This window comes from Sminthopsis crassicaudata, chromosome 5, assembly GCF_048593235.1.
Source record: "Sminthopsis crassicaudata isolate SCR6 chromosome 5, ASM4859323v1, whole genome shotgun sequence".
Taxonomy (NCBI): domain Eukaryota; kingdom Metazoa; phylum Chordata; class Mammalia; order Dasyuromorphia; family Dasyuridae; genus Sminthopsis; species Sminthopsis crassicaudata.
In genome coordinates this window covers 251,420,902-251,429,800 of record NC_133621.1, presented here as the reverse complement: position 1 = coordinate 251,429,800, position 8,899 = coordinate 251,420,902, and positions in this window count along the sequence as shown.

Below are 8,899 nucleotides of genomic sequence, written 5' to 3'. Positions count from 1 at the left end.
GTAACAGATTTGTATGTGTTGGTAAACAATTAACAATTGCAAAGTGAAGGGATATCCATCAATTGGGAAATGGCTGAACAAATTGTGTTATGTGAATGTAATGGAATATTATTGTGCGATAAGAAATAATAAGCAGAAAGATTTCAGAAAAATCTGAAAAGACTTATATCAACTAATGCAGAATTAAATGAGCAAAACCAGAAGAACATTGTACGTAATAATAGCAACAGTGTATGATAATTAACTATGAAAAATTTAGCTTTTCTCAGCAATGATTCAAGACAACTCTAAAAGACTTGTGATGGAAAATGCCATCCACATCCAGAGAAAGACTTATGGAGTTTGAATGCAGATAAAAACATACTATTTTCACTTTTTAAAATGCTTTTTGTCTTTTCTTTCTGGTAGTTTTTCCCTTTTATTCTGATTCTTCTTTTACAATAATCAATATGAAAAACAGGAAAATATACATGATTGTATATGTATAACATGATGTATATATGTATAACATGATATACATGTATATGTATAATTCAATATGTATATTAAATTGCTTATTGTCTTGGGGAGGGAGAACAGAAGAGAAGGAGGGAGAAAAAAATTAGAACTCAAAATATTATAAAAATGAACATGGAAGACTATTTTAGAAAAAGATAAAATACTATTTAGTACAAAAAAAGAAAAAAAAAGATAAAGCCAACATTATTCTCAATCTTAGGGACTAAATTAAAGGCCACCTTTTCATCCTGGTTATTCTTCTCTCTTCCTATTTTGTACAAAAGGTTAATTGTAGTTAGCCATTCTATATTGAGCTGCAAGATTTATTATACACTATGTCACAGTGCTCTTCCCATTATGACCTAGATTTTTATTGCTGTGGTCTCCAAAGCTTCTGGTTTTCTTCTTCAAACATACAGATACATTCAATCAACACAAAGAGCTATGGGCATGTCATCTTTTTCTAGGGTCCGTTGCAGTGGCTTTGAAAATATCTATGTCCTTCCTACAATTACACTCATACATTTCATCAATCCATATACCTGTGGGTTTGTCTCTTTCTTCTGATTTGTTCACTTCTAACAGAACCTTAGCCATTTCATTGCTTGAAAGAAAAAAGCATCAAGAAATGATACCTTGGAAGAACATAACCCAGATCTAGTCTGTGGGATCCACTACATAATAAGTAAAGAATGTTAGCATAAACCTCTAGCTGTCTAATAACTAAGTGTTATTTCTTAAAGAAGCTGAGTTTGTGCCTCCATCCTCTCCAAGTTTTTAGCATTTTTTTCAGTTCATTCTACAGTATTATCTTACTACCTTTACTTCCTACCTTGTACTTAGCTTTGTATGTGCAATATGCTGGCCTAGTAAAATGCAAACTCCTTGAGAAAAGAGACTGCTTCTTTGTTTTTTCTTTTTTCTTTTTGTCTCTAAAGCCTTGTATAGTCTGATTAATGTTTGTTGAATCAAATTATTGAATAACGAAAAAGTACTCAGACAAAAAAAAAAACAGCAAAGGGCAAAGACTAGGAGTTAGAAAAACCTGGGTTAAAATCTAAAGTATCTGATATATTATAGTTCTTTGGCATAGTGAGTCATCACTCAATATTTTAGCTGTCCAAGCAACTCTCTAAGCTCATAAATGACAGGTAAGTTAGGGAAGAAAGGGAGAGAAGACTCTTTACATAGATTAAATCAAAGGTCCAGATTCCTTCCAAATTTAAAGTATCTAATAAGTTGGTTAAGTGAATAGCAAGAAAACAAACCAGTTCCCACACAGATACTCCAAAAAAGATGAAAGAGAGTTGGACTGAATAATGATTTAAAAAATAAACTATAGAAACTTCATCCATCCTAGATCAACTGGGATCAGTTGCAAGCAGTGAAAGAAGTAATAAATTCTTGTTACCTGGACAGCATAGGTATTTTTGGCTAACCAGTCTCAGAAGGGCTTTTCTTTTTTTTTTTTTTTTTTTTTATCTTTTGCATTTTTTTTTTATTATATATATATATATATTTTATAATATTATCCCTTGTATTCATTTTTCCAAATTACCCCCCCTCCCTCTATTCCCTCCCCCCGACGACAGGCAATACCATACATTTTACATGTGTTACAATATAGTCTAGGTACAATACATGTGTGTGAATATCATTTTCTTGTTGCACAATAAACATTAGAATCCGAAGGTACATGCAACCTGGGCAGACAGATATTAGTGCTAACAATTTTCATTCCCCTCCCAGTGTTTCTTCTCTGGGTGTAGCTACCTCTGTCCATCATTGATCAACTGGAAGTGAGTTGGATCTTCTTTATGTTGAAGATTTCCACTTCCATCAGAATACATCCCCATACAGTATTGTTGTTGAAGTGTACAGTGATCTTCTGGTTCTGCTCATTTCACTCAGCATCAGTTGATTTAAGTCTCTCCAGGCCTCTCTATATTCCTCCTGCTGGTCATTTCTTACCGAGCAATAATATTCCATAACTTTCATATACCACAATTTACCCAACCATTCTCCAACTGATGGACATCCATTCATCTTCCAGTTTCTAGCTACAACAAAAAGAGCTGCCACAAACATTTTGGCACATATATGTCTCTTTCCGCTCTTTAGTATTTCTTTGGGATATAATCCCAGTAGTAGCGCTGCTGGGTCAAAGGGTATGCACAGTTTGATAACTTTTGGGGCATAATTCCAGATTGCTCTCCAGAATGGCTGGATTCTTTCACAACTCCACCAGCAATGTATTAGTGTCCCAATTTCCCCACATCCCCTCCAACATTCATCATTATTTGTTCCTGTCATCTTAGCCAATCTGACAGGTGTGTAGTGGTATCTCAGAGTGGTCTGAATTTGCATTTCTCTGATCAGTAGTGATTTGGAACATTCTTTCATGTGAGTGGATATAGTTTCAATTTCTTCCTCTGAGAATTGTCTGTTCATATCCTTTGACCATTTATCAATTGGAGAATGGTTCGGTTCCTTATAAATTATGGTCAGTTCTCTATATATTTTGGAAATGAGACCTTTGTCAGAACCTTTGTTTTTAAAAATATTTTCCCAATTTGTTACTTCCCTTCTAATCTTGTTTGCATTAGTATTATTTGTACAGAAACTTTTTAGTTTGATGTAATCAAAATCTTCTATTTTGTGATCAATAATGATCTCTAGTTCTCCTCTGGTCATAAATTCCTTCAGAAGGGCTTTTCTGTTTGCCCTCAGATAGTGGTGATATCAATTCAAAGAACTTGAATGATTGGCAACTTCCATTGAATAAGGTCCAATTGATGATAATTTTAGCTACTAATTTTACAATTCATGAGTCTAAACATCAATAAATATTTCCATAACTGACTAACAAAAGTTAGCCTCTTTGTATGTGTATCTGGACTATAGAATGTGCCTTAAATCTCCTGGAAAGAAGGGTTTGAGAGTCAAGGCTTGAAAAAAGCCCTCAATTTAAGATGACCCAGCACTACAAAAATGTTTTTGCTTATCTAAAAAGACCCTTCACCCTTTTTCTGTAAAAACCCTCCTTAGCATAAAAACAGCAATGGAAACTTTATTCAAGATCTCTGTCTCCCTAACACTATTACTAAATATGTTTTTTAGTACTTCGCTTGAAAATACACAGTAGGAGTTATATGCAATTATTACTACACCGTATACCATTCAACATCTTAATATTTTTCAGAAAACAAATTTTCTATTTTTTGAAACAGCCCAAGTCCTGAATATTTTACTGTTCAAAAGAAGATTTCTTAACAGTAATTTTTGTGTGTGAGTGTGTAAAAGAATGGTTGATGCTTGCATAAGTGATAATAATCATAAGATGTTTTTTTTTTTATTTTTCAAGTTTATGGCAGTATACAAAGTTGGGACAATTCTTTTCCATATCATTTTTGTTTATGTCTATGTTTGTTTCTGCACAGAATGGACATGACGTGTAAACTAGATTTTGTTACCTAAAAAAGTCATAGGCAACTAGCCAGAAAACACCTCTGTATGCTGAAAAATTTCCTGAAAAAGGGCTTATTTTTCTTCTGTGAATTTAAAACCTCTGGCCAAAGGTTGAAAAAATGCACAGAAAAAGTAATTAGAAAATAAAATTAAAATAATTTCTTACAGATTCTCAAAAGTTTTGTGAGCAATAGGCCTTAGTAAGTCTCAACATATTGAGAAAATTGATTATAGAATTTGGAAATTAGTTAAAAACAACAATTAGGAAAAAAGCCATTTTTACTAACTTTTCTTTGAATTTTATCTTGTCCAGTGTAATCTCCCACTCCAGATGGGAGTGAGATTCTGAAGGGATTGCTGATAAGATTGTTGTCATCCTTATCATTATTTCTTATGTTTGTATGTCTTTTCTCATATGTATAGTAGAAAAAGCCTTAATAGCAGTAGACTCAAAAAACCTTGCAAAAAATTCCTGCCTAACCAAGCTTGGAGGAATGCAGATGGGGTGGGGGTCAAAAACTCCACCATTCTCAGAATCCTGGCTCCAGCCACTCCAGTTTCATCAGCTTCTATCCAGCAATTGCTTGAGAAGAATCTGGGTGCCCCTGGCAGCATGGTAGAGTGTGTAAGACATTCAGCATCTTTTCTTTTTTGGCAAATTCACCATTCTTTATTTCAATTACAGAAATGGACTAGCTCTGTAATCTCTGGCAAATTAATTTATATCTGATCAATTTTCTGATTTGTAAAGACAACTAATGTTGATTGTTGCTTAACCAAAACAAAACAAAACAAATGACATATGAATGTTAAATTGCTACATATTTTGATAACTCTATGGAATTTTAGATGTGACCAATATGCAATGCTAATGTTGAGAGAGATAATTTTTGGGGTGTGTAAATTACATTAAGCAAATTCAACTAGGTCTCACTAGGCCTAGGAAGATAGTATATGGAATCTCTTTCTCTCTCCTTTTTTCTTCCCTGATCTGAAGAAGGGAATAAAAGGAAGAGAAAGAAAATATGCATTATGCAACATAATTTGTTATTTGATATATGATGATAAAAATGGTTTAAAGGAACTTTAATCAAAGCCCATTGTAAGAATATATAAATTATAACTGTTTGCATTAAATTTAGGAAAACAGAAAAGTAGTTCACAGCTAACTTAAAAACTCTCAAAAAAATCAGCCTTCTTTTGAGTTATCTAGAATCAGACTTCACAGGGTCCAGACACAAAAAAAATTACATCTTAACTTTCCTGGTTCACCCAGGAAAAATGATTTGTATAAAACTGGAAAATATTCAAAATGGATATTCAATTTATCCAGAACATTTGCTTGATATTTAGGAAATTTCATGAATTAAGGTCATATAAATCTCAAAAATCTGTTTTAGCTCAACAAAAATATATGTATGCAATATATGTGTGTATGTGTACAGATGTGTACCTACACACATACACACACACACACAAATATATATATATACACACACACATACATACATTGCCTTGCCTTCTCTCTAAACAAAAAAGTAAAATTATTTAAGCAATGAAAATCATCTCTGAGAACTCAGCTCAACAGTTTGGAGACAGAATAGATGTGGCAACTATTAAGAAGGTGAAAACTATTTAGCCTTGTTCATCCTGTCTCAAATTATTTTGTAAATGTAAATTAAGGAATTGGGTATGTTTCACTACTGCTAGAAAATTAATAGAAAAATTACAATAAAAATTATTTGGTTATTCTCAAAAGAAATTTTGTTAACCAAGTTATTTGGAGCTATACATCATGATAATTACTGTATACAGCATAGCCCACAAGATGAAGGGTGGGAGTTGGGCAACAAACAGCTCAACTTCCTTCCCTGGGACCCCTGCCCAACTTTTTAATTCTAAGCTTGTAAGTTTTCTTAACTTTCGGGATAGATAAGGGCATCAGCCTGAGAAAAGAGTCTGTTTAAGAGATATAGTAACATATATAATAAGGAAATTATTTACAAAAATTCTGTAAGTTCATTTAATGATCAACCCTTTACACCAAGATGAGTTTAACATATGAAACAAGTTAAACAATCTTTATGTGTTTAAGTTTGGTAAATTTTTGATGAACTTTAGTAAAAAGAGATAATTTATCTAGCCTTAAGTTGCAGTTAGGAAAATTTGATATAGGAGATGAACCCTCTTGGGACATCAACTGAAATATTATTTCTGAGTTTTGAATTTGATAAATTCAATGCCTGATCATTAAGACAGTAATCTACCACTTGAGAGAAATTTCCTAAGCCACTCAGAGAAATGTGACCCTGAACAAATAGGAGTATAATAGGATAAAAGTTGGGAGCTTTTCCTCAAAGTGAGATCTTTCTGACTCAGTTTCCCAGTTCTGTTTCTTTGTTTCATACTTGATCATTCCTGAGTCTGATAAAGTAATACTATTAGAATTGGATATCAATCTAAACTAAGGAAGTTTTATTTTATCATGTGTGTGCTCTCAGGCCGAGGCCTGAAGAATCATTTTTGATGGTATTATCATATCTCCATATTTTCCTTTTATGACAAATTCCTATGATAAGAGCAAGTGGTCAACACAAATTCAAGTATATATTATCTTGTTGTTTTCAATATGAAAATGTGTAGCTAATATATCCCAAATAACTTGATGAATGAGTATTTAGCCTAGTCATCCATTTGTTATAGATATATATAAATATCTGGTAAAATAAATTCTTTATAGGTTTCCAAAATAATGTAAGAACAACTAGCATGATTGTCCATAAGAATGAACTGTTATTTTATTATTCATTTGAAACTAAAATTGAAACATCTTTAAGATTGGTATATACTGTATGTCCTGTGACACAAATATATTTTATTAGGTGAACATTGCTGCTTAATACATTGGTCTTTGTACATCTTATAGAAGTCCTTGTGGACTTGTCTTTTTATCTCAGATTATTCTAACCTGTATTTGTTAGAATTGTTTTGTATTCTAGATTTTGGTCAGTTACAGCTGCATTGGCCAGCTTCAAGGAATTAAATCAACCTTTGGACACTTCATTCAGCTCCAACTTATCACCCCTTCCCTAAAAAAATGGGACCTTGCAAGTGATTCAAATCTATGCCCATTCTCAGCAGAAAGCAGTTTCAGAAGATGAGATCACCCAGAGGCATCCAGAGGACTTTTGAGCACCATTTGTTTAAAAGAGAGGAATTGGAACTGATTGGTGAATAGACCCCAAATTATCCAGTCTCTGGATGGATCACCTGTTACAATATATTTGGGACTTAGAATGGCAAAAATTTGCCACATTTCAGATATGGAATTCCATGACGTTTTTCAAACCTCTCAGAGTTATACTGTACAGCCTATTTAAAAATGACCACAGATATTCCTAACTGCAGATACTGTTTTAAGGAATGGCACTAGAATCCAAATCATGAATGTGTTTAGAAGGATATATTGTAAAATGTTACAATTGTATTTTATTCCCATGTCTTACTTCTATTCAAATGTTTGTCAAATTCCATACCTATGGTTGCTATTATGAAACATCCATCCTATGTGATAATGTCTAATAAGATTAATCACAATTGATATAAGACAGCAGGTGAACAGGTTTGAGACAACATCAAAGAAAATTAGAAAATACTAGTAGTAGAACAGATTTGGGGGATTACTCACTGATGGAATTCTAGCAGATATATCAACTATTACAACACTTGCTTTTTCTGTTACAGCTCTTACAAAAACTGTTCAGACTGCTCAATTTGCAGATGAATCAGCAAAAAGTATATCATAAGCTTTTTAGAACAAATTAAGAGATTATGAGTTAAAACAAGAATTAAACTTAGTGGAACAATTATTAATATAGTTAGGGAATCATGTGAACAATGTGAAATCTTGATTATAGCTAACTTTTTAGCAAAAAACATGGCAAGAAGCAACGTCCATGGAATTGATCCTGATAGTGTAGCTAACCAAATATTTGAGTGGTTAAAAAAAATAAATCCTGTACATAATCTGAATTCTATGCTTTTGCATTTTGTTTCTCTCACATGTTTTATTTTGCTACTGATTGGCTTAGCCCTTGTGCTGTCAAATATGTTCTGCAATCATGAGAACTGAAGTCCATAGACTTCACTTTTAATTCAAAAAGGGAAGGGCCAGGAGGTAAGACTCCATTCCAGATTTTGAGTCTTACACTTGGCTCATCAAAACTCCCTCATTGAAATATCATATTGACTGCTTGTCAATATAACAAATTAATAATCTAGTGTCTGAAGCAAAATGCAAACATTACTCTATGGATTAAAAACTAAACCTTTAAATTTAGGACAGGAAAGAATATCCACAAGGAGACTAAAGGTATTTGGGAGAAAGATACCTGAGATAATGATATAATAAACTTTATTCTGATGCATATCTCAACTATTTACATCTCTGTCTAAGTAACCAAGATCTGGGACTTAAGGCGTTTAATCATTTACATCATAGCAAAATTTTGTTAGGCTATAGGAATTTAAAAAGAGTATACTTTGTATCAAACCTATAAGCATTTGAGGTATATATTTGTGTGTCTGATCAATAAACTTCGAAGAGTCTATAACCCGGACTTCTCTGCCTGGCCCCAGTATGTCACATTCTTCATCACTACAGGAGCTGGACTCCAACACCAGTCTATCAGGAAGCATGGGAAGAGCTTATAAGTTATTTTAAGAGCTGAGAATCTTTTTGAAGTTATCTAGGAGATTGTTTTAAATTTGTAGTTTGGACTTATTGTAAACATGTTTAGGTCTTCTGGTTACAGAATTACACAATACACAGCATTCTAAGCACAGACACTACGTGTCAAATTCAAATTGTCTTACAAGATGTAGTTTCTGGCTTATGTAGCTGGTCTTCAAGCAGAAAACATTCACAGAATCA